The 19,786-nt window shown below is 38.1% G+C and overlaps 1 long non-coding RNA gene across 1 annotated transcript in view; it reads left to right on the forward strand.

Moving 5' to 3' along the window:
• Positions 1-5,250: 5,250 nt before the first annotated feature.
• LOC309563707 overlaps positions 5,251-19,786 on the forward strand; it is a 96,207-nt gene continuing 81,671 nt past the window's right edge. The window contains exons 1-2 of the long non-coding RNA XR_014225730.1: positions 5,251-7,377; positions 8,965-9,000. This is a non-coding gene — a long non-coding RNA (uncharacterized lncRNA). The remainder of the gene's footprint in view (positions 7,378-8,964; positions 9,001-19,786) is intronic.

Raw genomic sequence — 19,786 nt, forward strand, 5'->3', positions numbered from 1 at the left:
TATTTTTAAATCTGCATCATCAGAATATGACAATGAGTATCTGACATGAAAATGTACATAATCAGCAGGATAATTACAAAATCCAACATTAATAAATAATATTGAATAAAAAAGAAATAAAAAAAAAGAAAAAATACAGCAGTTAGCAACCTATAGCAGCATATCTAGACATTTTACAGGTAGATAGCATTCCATCTGCCCAGGAATTCAGGAATATATAGAGAGATATGTTATTTTCATCAGGCTAGGTGCATAGATTTCTTTTTTAGTAGGTAAATTGGCTTTCTATACTGCCTGTAATGTCTGTGTATATATATATATATATATATATATATATATATATATATATATATATACTGTGTGTGTATGTACACTATGTATGTAGAAGATGCTTATATAGCCATATAACATCTTTTAGAGGTTCTGATGAGTTTTTAAAGGATCCATGCATTTCATCATATAACAAACACTTCATAAATATTAGTATTTTTATTATTAAAAGGTTATATTGCTTATAATAAATGAAAGTTTATTGAAGGTTAGGAGTGTGTACTCTGCTGTCCAGTATTTATATCTGAAAACACTGTGATCTACAGTGAGCAAAAATATAGCTAATATACAACCTCTGCAGTTTATTTATTGAAAGAATGTGTTATATAATGGGTACATTTATATGCCTTTTATTTTTATTTCTATATTTAAATTACACAGTTTATAATGCATACACTAGATTAAATCAAAAAATACCAGTGTGTTTAATTTTATAAAGAAGAACACGATAATAATAGGCACCACCTTATGCTGTTTTTCTACCTTTTGCATTCACTCAACAATAAATATGTACTAATACTAAAATACACACAGCCTGGGCTATACTCCTCCTTCCTTGGCACTGTTGAATTAGTGATAGGTATATTAGTGGTCATTATTATTCCTACTTAAAAAAAATTGAAAAAGAAAACTGAAATAGAAGGGTCAATGCTGGAAAACACAACACACCTTCTCTAATATTCCCTAATATACACATATGTATAATATACACATATGTATGCGTGCTAATTATACTTAAAATATGTTTTTTACCACGTATGTTTGGTATCATATGGAGATTAGATATTTTGTTATCACTTCGTTCTTTACTGTTATAGTTTAACTCCTCTCTGCTGCATTCTCCCTGGACCCTAATGAGGAAAATCTAGCAAATCCTGCTAAATAATTTATACAGTACAGAATATCTATGCAAATCAGGTGGTGATCCTTGTATAATAAAGTCACGTGGTGCAGCCAGCCAGACAGGCAGCAGTCTGAACAATTTGCATGTCATAGCTGGCAAGATTAACCATTCCTCACCAAACTGGGAGGTGGCTGGACAAGGGGCACAGTGTGCCAGGTTTTTTAATGCTGGGGACAATGGTTGGAAAGGACAAATTAGGCTCAAAGATTGTCATTTACAGTGAATAAAGGAAATACTTACTTTAATACTGGCTGTGTATTTTACAGGTATATTGTTCTAATCAACAATAACATAATAGGATCTTATATTGCTTTAACCCAAATTAAACAATACAAGATACACCAATCTATGGTAATGGGATTGTAAAAAGATCGTAAAAAGATTCATATTTCATCATCCTTCCTATATGTGGTTGTATATGTTAACAATTAATACAATAGTCATGTTCAGAAGCTAAATAAATGAATATCTGAGAACTGAAGGCGTTGAACAGCTGTACTCTAAATACCTCTGTAATGTACAGATGATGATGTAAATAATGAGAGGTGGCTTGTAGGGAAGTGGGGCAAAGGGGAGACTGGCATTCTGACACCTATGAACCAAATATACATTACAGGCAATGTTTATTAATTGACGATGAGTGGTATAAAATAGCCAAAAATCTATTATTTGAACAAAACCAAAGCTTAAATTTAAAATTAAGTAAGGCAATTGACTGGGAATACTCTCATTATTTTCTATTTTTCTCAATGTGAGTCTCTGATTTTATAAGTGACACATTTCAAGTGTAAGATGTGTCTTTCTCAGAAAAAGGGGGTATACAGACTTTGAACATACTATATGCAATGTACAAGGTAAGTATCTATGTATGGGTTTAACAGTAAGTATTATGTATGTAAGGTATGTATCTATATATGGGTTTAACAGTAAGTATTATGTATTTAAGGTATGGATCTATGTATGGGTTTAACAGTAAGTATTATGTATGTAAGGTATGTATCTATGTATGGGTTTAACAGTAAGTATTACGTATGTAAGGTGTGTATATATGTATGGGTTTAACAGTAAGTATTATGTATGTAAGGTATGTATCTATGTATGGGTTTAACAGTAAGTATTATGTATGTAAGGTATGTATCTATGTATGGGTTTAACATTAAGTATTATGTATGTATGGTATGTATCTATGTATGGGTTTAACAGTAAGTATTATGTATGTAAGGTATGTATCTATGTATGGGTTTAACAGTAAGTATTATGTATGTAAGGTATGTATCTATGTATGGGTTTAACAGTAAGTATTATGTATGTAAGGTATGTATCTATGTATGGGTTTAACAGCAAGTATTATGTATGTATGGTATGTATCTATGTATGGGTTTAACAGTAAGTATTATGTATGTATGGTATGGTATGTATCTATGAATGGGTTTAACAGTAAGTATTATGTATGTAAGGTATGTATCTATGTATGGGTTTAACAGCAAGTATTATGTATGTATGGTATGTATCTATGTATGGGTTTAACAGTAAGTATTATGTATGTATGGTATGGTATGTATCTATGTATGGGTTTAACAGTAAGTATTATGTATGTAAGGTATGTATGTATGTATGGGTTTAACAGTAAGTATTATGTATGTAAGGTATGTATCTATGTATGGGTTTAACAGTAAGTATTATGTATGTATGGTATGGTATGTATGTATGTATGGGTTTAACAGTAAGTATTATGTATGTAAGGTATGTATCTATGTATGGGTTTAACAGTAAGTATTATGTATGTAAGCTATGTATCTATGTAAGGGTTTAACAGTAAGTATTATGTATGTAAGGTATGTATGTATGTATGGGTTTAACAGTAAGTATTATGTATGTAAGGTATGTATCTATGTATGGGTTTAACAGTAAGTATTATGTATGTAAGGTATGTATCTATGTATGGGTTTAACAGTAAGTATTATGTATGTATGGTATGTATGTAAGTATGGGTTTAACAGTAAGTATTATGTATGTAAGGTGTGTATCTATGTATGGGTTTAACAGCAAGTATTATCTATGTAAGGTATGTATCTATATATGGGTTTAACAGTAAGTATTATGTATGTAAGGTGTGTATCTATGTATGGGTTTAACAGTAAGTATTATGTATGTAAGGTGTGTATCTATGTATGGGTTTAACAGTAAGTATTATGTATGTATGGTATGTATCTATGTATGGGTTTAACAGTAAGAATTATGTATGTATGGTATGTATCTATGTATGGGTTTAACAGTAAGTATTATGTATGTATGGTATGTATCTATGTATGGGTTTAACAGTAAGTATTATGTATGTAAGGTGTGTATCTATGTATGGTTTTAACAGTAAGTATTATGTATGTATGGTATGTATCTATGTATGGGTTTAACAGTAAGTATTATGTATGTAAGGTGTGTATCTATGTATGGGTTTAACAGTAAGTATTATGTATGTATGGTATGTATCTATGTATGGGTTTAACAGTAAGTATTATGTATGTAAGGTGTGTATCTATGTATGGGTTTAACAGTAAGTATTGCAACAATGAATAAATCTGTAAAGACAGACCTATAGATAGCTACCTAACAGATAGATAGATAGATAGATAGATAGATAGATAGATAGATAGATAGATAGATAGATAGATAGATAGATAGATAGATAGATAGATAGATAGATAGATAGATAGATAGATAGATAGATAGATAGATAGATAGATAGATAGATAGATAGATTCTCCTGATCTGTACCTAAGCAATTAGGTTTATATTCACTAATTCAAGTGATGAATATTTCTATGGCAGGGCTGCCATCTCTGGACAAATATATCATCGAAACATTCTACATATAACAGAGAAGATGCCACAATAGCATTTTGTGCAATATTCTGTGGTGTCTTCCACTACATATATAACAAAGAGGTGAAGAGAAACCTATACATGCAAGCTAGAATGCCAATATAACCTTACAGAGGACACAGATACACAAAGGATCCTTACTTATAAGCACAGTATTTGAATAGACCTAAACAGATCTTGTCTATGTGAACTTGTCTGTCATGTCATGCTAGACATCCATACTATGGAGGAATCAGATTTGCAATTTTACAATTCCTCATATTTCGACTGACTAAAGAAGCATTATCATTGCTTAAAATCAGATGATAACACTTGGCATTTTATTTAAAGAAGGTAACTGGGGCTCAGCCAGCCAAAAAAAGCATGCATGCGTGATATGTATGCATTAAATGTATAATACTAATAAAATGCTAAATATAGAAATGATTATGGAGGTGTGTGTATATACAGAATATATATATATATATATATATATATATATATATATATATATATATATATATATATATGGTTATTCATGTATGACTATACACATTTACACACACATATATGTACACACATTTATAAGGCACACATATACACACTCATCCTTAAATATACCTATCTGATATTTTTGTACATCTGTGTATACTTTTGTTCACACACATACACACATATACAGAATATATATATATCCATGAAGAAAGTCCAATCTGCAGCAAAGTCCAATCTGTACAAACCTGATGAAGGATCCTTGTGGGGTCCAAAACTGTTGTACTGATGAAAGCATTATGAAGATTGAAAATAAAAGATAAAGAGCTGCAGATTGGACTGTGTTTTCTTATGTACATGTGAGCCTGGGCTGGGCTATACCTGCTGTGCACCTACATTTTCTGCATCTACTGGGTTAGTGGTTTCTGTAATGTTTGAAGTATATATATTTATAAATATATATATATATATATAACTTTTTTTAACTTTTTATGATTATTGCCACTATATAGCAGGTGATCTAAAAATAATTGTCTATATAAAGCAAAAAAAAAAAACTGGGAATGTTTAACACGTTCAGCAAAACACTACTGTACTGAGACTTGGAATATATCTCTATAAATCCCAATTTATCTTCTTTCCAGTTAAATACACACAGTGGACAGGTTAATGAGGATGCCACCTCCCTGTGAGAAGTAAAATGCATTAAAATGTGCATCCAGCTGACCTATCCTGGGGTTTGACGTCAGGACGCAGCACTGCGTGTAGGCAAGTAGGAGAAACTTTCCAAAATGGATGTGCAGATTATCCCAGGGAGGTATGAAGAGCTGGCTTCGGGAGTTCGTATAGGAAGACTGGCTAAGGGGCAGGAAGCCAAGAAGCCTGCCCTTCCAGGGCTTGGGGGGATGATGCATGTGGGTGGGAGAGGGTTAATAGGACTCAGCTTGTAGATCTCCTGTGTGGATGAGATGTCAGTCCACTGCTCGCGTCTTCCAGCATCCTATCGAACTGGCAGCATCGTGCAGAACCTCACTGCTTAGACAGCATCTCATTCAATGCCAGTATCCTTTTCACCGCATCGTACCTTCATCGACCATCCCTCGTACATAGCATCTTCTCTCTAAACCTACATACTCCATTGTATCTATGTCAACATCTCTCAGACTGCATTGTACACACAGCTGTCACTGCACACCATACACCAACATGCAGCTCACTGCATTCACCACGCTGCCAATAGCACTTCTATTTCACGATTATTCTAGCACACAATGCCTTAGAAGAGAATTGGGACCTGCATGCCCCTCGCTGCACATGTAATGCTTTGCTTCTGGTATACTGCCAACACCAAACTCATGGCATGCAAATGAGCTAACTCATTCATCTCTGCTCGGTCTACGTCTGACAGCTCTCCCAGACCATTCTTACAACCCCAAACAATGATGTTGACAGCCCTCTTGTATTTCCCTATCCCTATGCAGTGCTGGATCCCCTTTCACAATATTTACATCACTCTATGTTTTGTCATGGCCATGCACTGTCAGCATTTCACTATCAACATCTTAAAGCACTCTCAAGTCATCACTTCATTTTTGACCTGTCAGTACTCTTCCAACACCTCACCTATAGCCTTAATGCAATCTCAGCATCTCACTGCCCCACCCCCACAGCACACACTGCACTGTGCAATCCCAACATGTCACAAGAATTCCAGTACCACACAGCACCTTACTGCTCTGCTTCCCTGCATTTACAGCACCTTCTTACACACCTTGCATCTCGCCTTTGTAACATGACATCTGACTGCATTGGCAACATCTCACTTTATTCCCAACATCTGACAACACCTGCTTTCTCAGCACCTTGGTCTTCTTCTCTGGACTTTTATCTTACAACTGTCTTCTCTGAACAGGAGCCATGGAGCAGGACTATGTGAACCTGGGGATAGACCTCGAGGAGGGTGACAGCATCCTCTGCTAAGATCTCATCTAATTCCTGAGGGATGCAGGTCATTCTTGCCAATACCACAAGCACTCCTTCTGTTCTGCTGTTTTCTCCTTCATCCAGCTTGAAATAATGCCAGACTGGAATTTTTCGGATCGGTTGTAAGTTCTTAGAGAATCTTCCTTTTTTATAAACCACTCCATAACAGAAGATGAGTGGTAAAATGATGGAGGAACTTGTATCTACAGCTCCTGGTCTGTGCTGCTGAAGTCCACACTATCTCCAAGTTTAATGGATGTTCTTATATGTTGGTGGCTGCTACAGGAATATTGTTATCGCGCTCTTGTTCTGTCTCCCGGAGTTAAATGGGATCTCATAAGTTATTCTTATGCTGTTGAGTGGGGGGTAACTAAAAGGCGTGAATAAAAAGCAAAATAGATCATGCAGAGCCCACACAATAGATATCAATGCACTCTGGACAATGAATGGGAACCTCTCTTAGGATTTCTACACACGTCTGCAACAGCTTGGACTGAATCTGACCGGCACGATTGAATCCCAGACATCTCTTGTGTGAACCGTGAGAAAATAAGTGCAAGACATCAAATTATTACAACTAAGTTAACAGAGGGGCCTGTCTCCCTCCCCCCTCAGAGATTCTCCCTATGTACCAGACTGGGTACCAGCTCACTCATCTCCAGCCTATTCAAAGGATATGTCTAAGCCTGGAACACAGACAAGCATGTGCTTGGACTTTTATCATCTTCCAAGAAATAGTTTTCTGTTGATATTTTTTAATGGTCCTTATCCAACCTGAAATGATTTTGCCTTGAAGCCTGTGTTTGCAAGTAAGTGTTAGAATATATGTCCTTTTTTATTTGTCTTCCTATCTAACTTGTTTTTGGAGCTGAGCTAGGTGTAATTTTATCCTTAGCTGCTGTTCAACTGAAATACCAAAATTTCTCCTTTAGTTAATCAGGATTAATGCAACAAATTATATATATATATATATATATATATATATATATATATATATATATATATATATACATATATATATATATATATATATATATATATATATATATATATATATATATATATATATATATACATATATATATATATATATATACATATATATATATACACACACACACACACACATACATGTATATTTTTTTTACTATCTCGTCGCCTTGTACAGACTATATGTTTCCTCCCACTGCTTTTTTTTGGGTCCTGCCTCTACACTAATGATCCATTCTTCCCGTTATTGGAAGACAAACTTCATAATAAAACATTTACCATGCAAGACAAACAGTTGTGAGATTGTTGTAAAGCCTGGGAAAATGCCCTGAGTGCCGTAGAGTCCAGCCTATTCATTGCAGACCCTCTGCCTCAAGAGACCTCTCACCCCTCAGACATCATTGTCATGCTAATTGGACAAACTGAACTTGATTTTGAATCCCCCTCTGTATTTGGGCTGATTTTTTTTTTTTTGTCTGTGGGAAAAAAAACGAAGAACCTACAGTGTGAAATTAATTAATGAGGCCTTGCTTAAAACAGGGAAAACAAAGGATGTGTTTTTCTTGACTTAACTTTTTAAAGCCTAACAATAACACAAATTTCTAATCTCTGAATTTGCATAGTTAGGTGTCTGCAGTAAGTACAGCTTTTATTTACAATTATTATATCAAAGGGTTCTTACTTTTTAAAATTGACTTCTATTTAAATGCATATCTCTATACACGATTTTCTAAAATACTAGGTAAATATTCAGTTAACCGTCTGCTACATAAAGAGTTTGGAAATGTGATTGAGCAAAATGACTTAAGTAATTACTTTCAAAGAGCATATTAGTAGAAGCCACTACTTCTGATTTAATATTTTATTTAGCATAATAACATACAGTAAGTGAACATATAATTTTATGATTTTTTTATATATAATCTCACACACCTTACCCTTCAATTTAGAAAATAATAAATACATACCTATATAGCTATAATAATAAATACATACCTATATAGAGATAAGACATTAGAGAATTGTTAGATCTAATTATAAAGATAATGTAGCACGTTTGTACTGTTATACTACAGAAGGATGAAAAGTATGTGACAATTTATAGGGCCTAAATAGTGCATGCAGTGTTGGGGTAATGAAATAATCCACATCACTACTTTAAAAAAAAAATTGTATACGTTTGAAGCCAAGGAAAAACATCGCTGATACATTCAAGCATTAATCTAGCATGTTTTGCTAATCAACGTAAGACTTATTTAATACGATTTTTAGATATAGTAATGGACAAATGTGTTGATTTGTTTTGTGGATTTGAATGTGTTATACTATTAATAAATAATCTTCCTATAGTGGTCCCTGTAAATTTATATTAAAAAAAGCTTTACATTTGGTCTGTTCTCTCCTAGGTTAAGAGTACAGGGACATTTCCTGAACTACATACGGTAAGGCTTGATTTTGAGTTCAGATGTTCTTGGATGTTGTGCAGGTGTGGTTCTTAATCCTGTATGTCTTATTGCTGACTTGCACATTTATGGAACACTCATTTGTTTCTGTATTCATATTACAGTGTAGTATCCAATATATTTTAGTTGGTATATGCACATGCCTATATATACAGTGAATTGCATGATAACAGAGATGGCCATAATTTAAAAAAAAAAAAAGCATTCTTCCTTATATATTTCCTTTTAATCATTTCCTGTTGTAACTGCATATAGTTTAGGCCTATAGTATTAAGAGAGTAAGTGACTTGAATTGACATATTCAACTGCAATATAGGCACTTAGACACACAACTATGTTTACCAGCTATATTATTACACGTACAAAAGAAGTCTTGTCTATCCAGTCATCTATGTTGCAAGTAAGTAGAGGAGTATTAATATCCTGTGGGAAGCATATACATGATATTAAACTGACTACAGTTTCCTTGAAGCATCCACGTGTATACATGGGAATGTATTTAACTGGTGCGTGTCACTATATTCTTGTTAACTCTGCCTATAATTAATGCTGCGAATTAAGATGGACTGCTTTTGCGGCACAATGCTAATTTTTCAATAGTGGTTCATCAAATCACACGATTTTAAGGAAATGTCAGCTCTAATTTGCTTTTCTAAAACCATAGCGTACATGATACTACACATCATAGATAGGCCTTCTATTTAATTCATACTTATCTACAGATACACATATATATATATATATATATATACATATAGATAGATATATATATATATATATATATATATATATATATATACTATATATATAGATATATAGATATATATATAGATATATATATATATAAATAAATATACACACAATATGTACAAAAATAATATACAATTGAATGTTTGTGTGTGTCTGTGTTTAGTGGTTTAGAGTATAGAAATGGTGGAAAGTGCATGTTTACTTTTTTTAAAATGGCCACCCTCATTCACGTAATATTTTTTCATCCATTGGATATTCCATTTCTGTTTACACATTTAAAACGGATCTGTTAAGGAAAGATGAAAGGTGTGTGTTGGGTGGGGATGGGGGGGGGGGGAGTGGGGGGGGGGGTCAGGGACAGAGTGTTAATTACCAAAATAATCATGTTTGCAACATACTGCCTTTATTGGTAGATAAGAAAATACATTAGAGAAATTCAGTTAACAACAGTCATATCAAATGTTTATGTACTGTGGTTGGATTATCACCTTTACAATCCTCAAGTGATGGCTGTTAGCCATTGCTAATGATTATATTTCTGAAACAGTGCTTGTTCATAAAAGGTATGTCTAATGTATGCTTTTTTTTTAGCCAGTTCCAAACTATATCTGGCTACGGTCCCTATTACCAAGGCGATGTAAAGACTAATAGTGTACAGTAACCCATAGTAACCAATCAGGTTTTATCTTTAATTGGTTTAGATCAGTCTGAGTATCAAAAATATTGCTGATTGGTTGCTGGCTAACTGCACTTTGCATATAGCTCTTTGCCTTATGAAATAAAAGCTAAGATGTGTATGCGCAAAACAATTCAAGATTGGATATACTGACTAATAGATTTTCTGGGAGGTGGAGTTAAGTCTTGAGTAGACCTCAATTTTCTGCTCAGCATTGTACAGTCTTGATGTTTCTCTCTCCCTGTCTAATTTGCTTAACTTAGTGGTGTGTTCTGTTTTGAAAAATAGATAGATAGATAGATAGATAGATAGATAGATAGATAGATAGATAGATAGATAGATAGATAGATAGATAGATAGATAGATAGATAGATAGATAGATAGATAGATAGATAGATAGATAGATAGATAGATAGATAGATAGATAGATAGATAGATAGATAGATAGATAGATAGATATTGGGTAAAATATTAGGCCATTCAAGCCTTGTATTGCCAGCTTCTAGATTCATCATTGAGCCTTTGTGCACCTTCTGGTATGTTAGAATATTTACAACCTGGTTATTGACAATTATGCATATCGCTAAATGGGAATATCCTTTCTCATTGGAAGTTACATTGATTACTTATGGTTATGTCCTTGCAAAAATAGTTCTGATTTAAAGTGAAACATAATAGTAATAAATAATAGGAAATAAAATGATAGTATATAGAAATAGAAATAATAAAATAAAATAAATCTAAAATAATCTCTTCATGGCATTTTGCAAATTCAGAGATATTGGGCATTACGGGATGTCATTTGTGTATAATGTCAATTGGTAGGGATAAGGGTTCTTTGGGAATCTTGCATACTCTCATAAAGGGTGTTTTTTTTTTTTTCATTTAAAGTGAGCTTAATATGGTTCCTAGTTCATCTGCTAACAAAGATGAGTGAAATAAGGTGTAATTCAATTCATCACTTGGCCATATTACTAGCATTTATTGCTGCTCTCTCTTTCTATATTACATGTTTATTTTCTTCCACAAAGCTGGAAAGAAGGCGGTCTATACACCAGCTCAAAAATATATTATTTTTACTCAGCTCACCTCAGCAGAGAAGGGAATACATTTTTTCACAAGCCCAGCCTGATTGCTTCTATGGGTATAACAGAGATCTACACAACACACAAAACACATAAGAGCAGAGCCAGTGGAGATTCTCATTTAGGGTTCTGACTTTGCGTTTTATGTAAATACCAGTTCTCAGGGATTAAATTTCAGAAAATAGGTGCAGGTACTCCCCTCTTCCAAGTCTTCCCTTGCCTTTAAGCACAGGCCCTTGGTTGTAGTCAGCAACAATAGCCCCCTCAAGCAACAACAAATACCCCCAGCAACAAAATAACCCATGCAACAAATCCCCCCGCCCTCCCGATAAAACAACAGGTCTACCCCAGGAGTAATAGCCCCCTACCAGAAACAATAGATCTCCCAGCAGCCAGCATTTATAGGCCCTCCAGCAGCCAGCAACAATAGACCCCTACCTCAACTGTAGATTCCTCCAAGCAACAATTTCCCCCTACCCCTTAGCAATTTAAGACCCACACAAATATATCGCTCCCAGAACAATAGTCCCCCAGCATCAATATATCCCTCCGCAGCCAGCATTAATATAGCCCCCCAATAGCAATAGCCCCCCAAGCAACAAAAAATACCCCCAGCAAAAAGATAACCCCTGCAACAAACCCCCCCTCCAGCAACAGCAGGTCTACCCCAGGAGTAATAGCCCCCTACAAGCAACAATAGATCTCCCAGCAGCCAGCATTTATAGACCCTCTAGCAACCAGCAAAAATAGACTCCTCCCTCAACAGTAGATCCCTCCCAGCAACAATTGACACCCCCAGAAACAATAGACCCCTCCCTCAACAATAGATTCCCACACCCAGCAACATTAGATCCCCCAGCAGCCAGCATCAAAGGACCCCTCAGCACATACCAGTTCCTCCTTGCCATTACATACTATACATTCAGTGATGGAGGTTCTGGAAATGCGTTCCCCTGCGTTCCTGCTGAAAGAAAAAGCCCTACAAATAATTAAAGTAACCAGAGTAAGGTCTGAAAATATATAGCAATAGCTAATTTCAAACTGTATATTTTAAGGGCCAACCAGCTATAATTTTTTTTTTTACCTTCAGTTAAGCTGTCTCTTGAAACAGGCCCAGGTGGCTCCTTATTCTTGACAATATTTCTAATGTTCCATTGACACAGTTCCTCTGTTCCCTGTGATTTTGCTGTTAGACAACCAAAGCAGCAAAAACATATGTCAGCTATTGACTAATCCCTAAGGAGAAATTGAGTTATCTCATTAGGACCACATTGTTAAAAGTAGTGATGAGCTGAATGTGCCTGAGTTTGGTTCGAGGGACCATTGCTGAACAATTAAATAAAAGTTCAGAAATTGCAAACATCCCCTAAACCCTATTGAAGTCCTGGAAATATTTTTTTCCCATTTTTAAGGATATTGGGAAAGGGATTGTCAAACAAAGGATATGGGCACATGCTGCTGTCAGTATGGAGAGCATCCCTTGCCAGGGGGAAGATCCTTTCATAGAACCTTGTCCTAAAGGTGGTTCAATGCTGAAATGTAAAAAAAAGGGGGAAGCTGGCTGATGTAATTGACCAAATATGGCCACATCCCTGGCCCAAATAATTAAATTTAGCTTATTAGGGCCAAGGATGCATTATTGGTCGCTAGGTCACCGGTGGTCACTGGCATCCTATCAACCACAGCCCTGAGTAGGAAGCTGTCTTTAAATATTGCACCGTCACTAATCAATGACTTCCTGCACAGCCAGAGGCTTGCTGCAGTGTGTGGGCAAACAGACAATTTAGTTCACTCATTTGCTGGGGGCAAAAATCGCTAGATGCCAATATGGTGGGGTTTTTTTAATATAATCCAGGCTACTGAAAACTCTGTGGGAGCTGCCATCTTTCAATTCAGAATCAAGTTGAGTTAAAAAAGCAGAGACTAATTGGAAGAGGGGAGTTCCCACTGGGTTCGCAGGAACCTGAATCACATTTTTAAAAATGCTTTATGACTTACTTTCTATAAGCGGTCAATAAGTTCTGGTAAGCCTCCTTTTCCACTTGAGGGATAAAGGGCATATGATGAAAAGTACTTAAAGTTGAACTATAGGCAAAACTTTTGTTTTTTGTTTTTTTGATAAGGGACGATTATAACCCTTGTCAGATTTTTTTTTTTTTTTTTGGCATTTGTGTCCTATTGCTGAGATTTCCCTTCACTTCCTGTCCCATAGCCAAACAGGAAGTGAGAGGAAATCCCTGCAAATAAGGGTAATACCTTGGGGAACTCCAGGTCACCAGAGCCAGTGTCCCCATTGGAAGATTTCCTGTCTATTACTTTTCTGGGGACAACCCAGAATTTAGGATTTTCTTTTACTTTCACTTTGAATGATAATGGTAAACAGGACAAATAGAGAGAGTGAATATCCCTAATGGGAGCGCAGACAGCAAAAAAAACTGACAGGTGTTCTTATCCCTCTCCACTCCAATCCAAAAAAAAAAAAAATTGGCTTTAGTTATACTTTCAATTTAAAGTGTAACTCCACTTTTTTTTAGTAAAAAACATTCCACTCTGGGTGATCTCTGTACATTACAACTTTGTTGCAGATTCCTACCTTTTGTTAGTCTGAAGAAATCATTGTTTGTTCCTCTATGCTGAGTGGTTCAAATGGGAGTGGTTTCATAATTATCTATCAGCTGTGGCAGCTGCAGGGCTCTAATGAGGAAATCTGCTGGGCCTGCATCCCTTTAGACGTGTTCCTATTGGAAGTATCTCACCAAAAATTACATTTTTATTGCAGGGGATGCCAGAAATCTGACTTGTATCTTAAGCAGACTTATAGGAAAATTAGTGAGCCAATCACACAAGCAGGAAATGATGTTTCTGGGGTGTGGTCAGTATACATTCTGTGTACAGAACAGCTCCAGGTAGCCATATTGTATTGCATTTTCAGAAAATACAGCAGCTGCAGATTGATAAGGAAAGGTCATTTTTAATAACATTCAATTACAATATGATTTGTGTCGCAATTATATATGCTATATTGTATTTTTTTTATTTGCTATTTTATTTTTCATACGAAAGTGGAGTTACCCTTTAGACCCCATTCACACTAGCGCGACTTGTCAGGCGACTTGGTCGCCTGACAAGTCGCGGTGGGTCGCTCGCCATTGATTAGCACAGGACCCGTTCTAATAGGAGCGACACTAGTCGCTCCGACTTAGAAAAAGGGTCCTGTACTACTTTGGGGCGACCTGGAGGCGACTTGCATTGACTTCAATGATATGAAGTCCCTGCAAGTCGCGCCGAGGTCGTGGTGCACGCTGTGCACCGCGACTTCACAGGTCTCCCAACCAAGTCGTGTCGCCCCTGTCTGAACGGGGTCTTAAAGACTTTTAGGGATGCATTAAAAATAAACAGACTTTCACTGCTATAATATTTTGGACTTAAAAAAAATATTATTTGGTCTTAAATCTTTATTATTTTTTTTCTTTGTATTGGAAGTGTTAAAAGTTTAAATGTTGTTTTAGTACTGGTCACTGGTTGGTTGAGAGTTATAAAAACTAGGGGGTGTTGGTTCACCATCTATTGGGGAATTCTCGTGGTAAAGTTGTTAATTTTTTTGACAAACAGCTAAAATTCAGGGTTGTCTTGTCACCGCAAGATAGAAAGTATCGTAGCATAGGTGTTAAGAAATAGTTGGTTATTACATTTACTTATTATCATTGCTTTATACACGAAAATAATCTGCCTTGTAACACAACTACAATGTGTGTCCTGAGGTTGCCCGTTCCAATAAAAGAAGGCCAATCATTTTAATCTAACTATTGTCAGTAAATATTTCTGTTTTTTGTCTGACACATAGTTGTTTTACACTAGATTAGAAAATCTGTCCAGAGTTCAGCTTTAAAGCTGAACTTTTGACACAAAAACCTTCATTTAAATATATTTCTCAACACCAACTAGAGATCAACTTTATGTGCACCAAATGCCCTTGCAATGCAAACCTAAGGATTGCCTTGTAAAAGAAGCAATGACATCATCACTGTGCTATGCCTAGCCTGTGCAGAGAGTAAAGCTGTGGGAGGGACCCAGCAGGCTCCACCCACTACAGGTTGTCTGCAGAAACTAGGGGTGGAGACAAGACCAGTCACCCTGCACAAGGAGAGAGAGCAGCAGTGATGAGTCTTTGTCACAGGACACCCCTGCACAGAGGCAAGGTTTTTTTTATACAGATCTGGATGAAATACATAAATCACACCAAGACTCAAGTAAGAATACACATGCCTATAGTGTTTAGACAATATTTACTTATCCCGGAGTATAGCTTTAGGTTAACACTAGGTGTACACAGCAGTTGAGATGCTGCGATGAGACTTACTACCACAAAGGGCAAGAAGGTGTTGTCATTCAGTGTTGTACTCTCTTTAGAGAATTTTTTTTTTATAGAAGAATCTTTACAGATATTTAATTTGATTTGCATGGCCACCTATTTATTCTATTTATTTTTCTCCACGTTTTGTCACTTTTGTGTGTGTTTTTTTCTCACAGGATGTGAGTCCGCGGGCTTGCCCTGACATCTAGGAGGAGGATGTGTGGCCCTCAGGTTCCTTCCTCCCCTGAACCTGGGGGGGGTCTCTCTTTGGGAGAGCCCCTTGACCTAGTACTCGGTGGCCAGCTTCAGCTGGCCCAGAGGAGAGGGGTCCGCCAGGCCTTTTGACTAGGTGGACCATGTCATACCCTATGTCCCTTTCAGGAGCCTTGCGCCGGGGGGGGGGGGGAACAGGGAGAGGTCCTGAGATTTGCATGGCCACCTATTTATTTTAGATATTTTTCTCCACGTTTTGTCACTTTTGTTCGTGTTTTTTTCCCACAGGAGGTGAGTCTGTGGGCTTGTCCTGACATCTAGGAGGAGGATGTGTGGCCCTCAGGTTACTTCCTCCCCTGAACCTGGGTGGGGTAGTCTCTCTTTGGGAGAGCCCCTCGACCTAGTACTCGGTGGTCGGCTTCAGCGGGCCCTGAGGAGAGGGGTCCGCCAGGCCTTTTGACTAGGTGGACCATGTCGTACCCTATGTCCCTGTCAGGAGCCTTGCGCCGGGGGGGGGGGGGGGGGGGAACAGGGAGAGGTCCTGAGATTTGTATGGCCACCTATTTATTTTATTTATTTTTCTCCACGTTTTGTCACTTTTGTACGTGCTTTTTTTCTCACAGGATGTGAGTCCAAGGGCTTGCCCTGACATCTAGGAGGAGGATGTGTGGCCCTCAGGTTACTTCCTCCACTCAACCTGGGTGGGGGGTCTCTCTTTGCAAGAGCCCCTTCGACCTAGTACTCGGTGGTTGGCTTCAGCTGGCCCCCGAGGAGAGGGGTCTGCAAGGCCTTCTGACTAGGTGGACCACGTCGTACCCTATGTCCCTGTCAGGAGCCTTGCGCCGGGGGGGGAGAGGTCCTACCATTTTGAGGGGTGGACAAAGCACACCTTTAAGTGCACTTTTGAGTGCGTGTACACATGCAAATTTTATGTACACTTAACGGTTTTTGTTTTACGTTTTCAGTACCACCGTGGATTAAAAAATAATTCAATGAGATTTGACATGTTGCTTAGCATTTTATTTTTGAATTTAGAATTTGTAGTGGAGAGGGTTAACAACCATATAAAGCTCAATAAAGCAGGAAGTTACGCGTAGATGACATCAGATCACATCCAACTTTATTAGACCCAAGAATAGCATACTGCAGTCCCACCTAGGACCTTCCCTCATTTCACTCAAGCCCATATTAGGGTAACACAATAGGTGGAGGATGGTTCTAGCTGGGTCTGCAGTGTGCTTTGTCCGGGTCTAATAAAGATAAGTTTGATTTGACGTCATTGGTGTGTGATGTCCTTTTTTCCTGACAGTGAAGATGTTGTTATAAAGACATTGGGACTGATTTATTAGTAGGAACAAATGTACCCTAACCCAACCAAGTGTTCGAAGTGCACACAGGCCAGGGTCAAAACTACTCCTTCAGTAAATCTCCTGTTTACTTTAAAGCAGGAATCCTCAAACTATGACCCTCCAGCTGTTGCAGAACTACACATCCCATGAGGCATTGTAAAACTCTGACATTCACAGACATGACTAGGCATGATGGGAATTGTAGTTCCTGAACAACTGGAGGGCCATAGTTTGAAGACCCCTGCTTTAAAGCATCTCTATAATTAAAATGTAAAATCATATATTAATTTCCACATTATTATCATATTTCAATTATATCTAGCCTATTCCTATTTCTCTAAACAACCCTGAAGTTTGTAAACTTACTTTGTGAGAATCCCCACACATTTCCTTCCTTCAATTCTGTGACAAGTATTCACTATGCCCTGTAAGTAGGCATTGCTGTGTGACATTTGTGTGACATTTTACAGAGCCTGTCTTCTGATCTACAGTGGTGCTGAGAGGAGGAGTTTCAGGAGGCGGAGTCAGTACAGAAATCACAGATTGCAGGCAGCAAGGTACCATGGGCTATGTAGTCCTCAGAAATTGAAAGTAAACAGCAGAGGAGAAGCTGCAAAACAAAAAGAATGCAGCGGTGTCAAAGTCAATTTCATTGTGGGCCACATCAGTATTACAATTGCCCTCAAAGGGCCAGTTTTATCTGTAAGACTAGATGTCCAGAGCGCCCCACCCCCCCCCCCCCCCATTTTATCAGATGTCGAGTCCCCCACCACCATCAGAAGTCAGGAATTGCCCTCACCCTCCCTTACATCACAGTGAACCCCCCTTATCTCATGCTGCTGTCAGGAAAAAGCTAGGGGTGGAGCTGGGAAGTAGAAAGTGCAGGGTCTGGAGGAGTACCAGACTGACTGTAGTCAGCTGCTGGGGTCTGCTGAATGCTGAGACCAGGAAAGACAGAGCCAAGGGGGTGCTGTGGCTGCACAGAGAGGTGGAGGATCTGTAGGAGGAGTTATGTCCTCCTCTCTGCTGCCAACTGTGGAGATGGGGAAAGGGGGCAGAGACAAGCCTCTCTGCACCTGCACAGAGAAGTGCAGGACCTGGAGGAGGAGTTATGTCCTCCTTTCTGCTGCTGACTGCTGAGACAAGGTGGGGGCAGAAACAAGGGGATTGCTGTAGCTGCAAGAGAGGTGCGAGGGCCACATAAAATGGCCTGGAGAGCCGAATTTGACCCCTGGGCCTTGTGTTTGACAAATGTGATGTAGGGAGTTTAGAGAGTTGTGGAAAGAGATGGCCAGCAGACAGGCAGCACTCACAACATGGAAGGCAATTTGTCAAGTAAGCTAATATATTGGATTTTCAAATATAACAATTGTTTGTATTGTTAGTACAATGCTAATGTTATGAAATTAAAATTTATGCAGTGACCATAGAACTTCTTTCAAATTACTATGCATGAAAGTAAAAAACCTTCTGTGTGCAGCAGCTCCCAGACCCCCCCTCCCCTAATACTTACCTGAGCCCCCTCTTGATCCAGCGATGTGTACAAGAGCCTTGCCTCTCCGGAGACTCGCACTCCTGATTTGTCTTTTGGCAGCAGCAGGAGCCATTGGCTCCTGCCTCTGTCAATCAAAGCCAGTGAGCCAATCAGGAGACGGAAGGGGCGGGACTAAACCCCAACTCCGTGTGTGAATGGACCCACAGAGCCGCAGGTCAGGAGCGTGCCTACTTGGGTGACCCAAGAGCAAGATGCTCTGTGCAAAACCATTCTGGGATCCTCTGTGCAAAACCACTACACAGAGCAGGTAAGTATAACATGTTTTTTATTAACCACTTGCCGACCGCCGCACGACTATTTACTGCGGCGGTCAGCCCCTCACAGGCAAAGCGACATAGGGCTACGTCGCTAGCCTGTGAGGCTCTAGGGAGTGAGCGCGCGCCGCCGGAGGAGCGCTCCCGCTCGGTCACGGACCCTCCCACGCGTGTGCCCGGCGGACCCGATGTCCGCCGGGCACTCGCAATCGTCCGCTACACCGGAAGAAAGGCAGGCGGCTAATGTAAACAAAGCCGCCTGTCATTCTTCCCTGTGTAAGAATGGAGATCATACGGTTCTGCTATGTAGGACCGTTGATCTCTGTTCTTACACATCAAGCCACATCCAATAACAGTAAGAAACACGCCCCTAGGGACACACTTAAACCCTCCCTCTCAAAAAAAGTCGCCTCCATTACTCGTTAAAAAAAAAAACACCAAAAATGACAAAAATCTTTCCCTTAGATAGTAAACGCAATAACTTTTGCGCAAACCAATCAAAATAATTTTTTTGCGATTTTTTTACCAA

This window comes from Pelophylax lessonae, assembly GCF_965119305.1.
Source record: "Pelophylax lessonae genome assembly, chromosome: 1".
Classification (NCBI taxonomy): Eukaryota; Metazoa; Chordata; class Amphibia; order Anura; family Ranidae; genus Pelophylax; species Pelophylax lessonae.